The sequence below is a fragment of the Sinocyclocheilus grahami genome, unplaced genomic scaffold (assembly GCF_001515645.1).
Source record: "Sinocyclocheilus grahami isolate Dianchi unplaced genomic scaffold, SAMN03320097.WGS_v1.1 scaffold15149.1, whole genome shotgun sequence".
In the NCBI taxonomy this organism is placed as follows: domain Eukaryota; kingdom Metazoa; phylum Chordata; class Actinopteri; order Cypriniformes; family Cyprinidae; genus Sinocyclocheilus; species Sinocyclocheilus grahami.
In genome coordinates, this window is record NW_015515624.1 from 2145 (window position 1) to 2691 (window position 547).

Consider the following 547-nt stretch of genomic DNA (forward strand, 5'->3'; position numbering starts at 1 on the left):
TGTGAAAAAGTGATGTACTGTACGCCGTTGGTCTGTGTCTGTCAGTGCGGTGTGAATTGCCCTTGAAGAATTATTTTTCCAGAAACTGATTGTTCCAAACCTGTTTGTCTGTCTTCCAACACAAAATATGTAAAATATTCAAGCTTCTTTTTGCAATTAGCCTATGTAAAAGGTTACAAAGTAAAAAAACAAACAAACACCAGAATAGGAATGTGCAAACCGGTTCTGAGGGCTCGATAAAAATGGCCTGAAGACAGTGTGCTGCTTGTTTCGTTGAACAATCTAGCTACAAGAATGAGTCTAATGTAAACAACCCCTTAAAAACTTGTCTTTAAGACAGATCATTTTGAAAATGTGTGTTTTGCACATCTCTATTCAGTGAGAGTGATGCTTTCATGGCTTCAGGAGTGATATATGCATTATGTGTTGTATGATAGGATGGCAGCAGATTTTTTGAAAGTGGACTACATTTTCCTTGCTGTTGGTGTGGTTGGTGGAGCATGCAGTGATGTGGAGCAAACTATCATTCAGGTGGACCAATACTCCA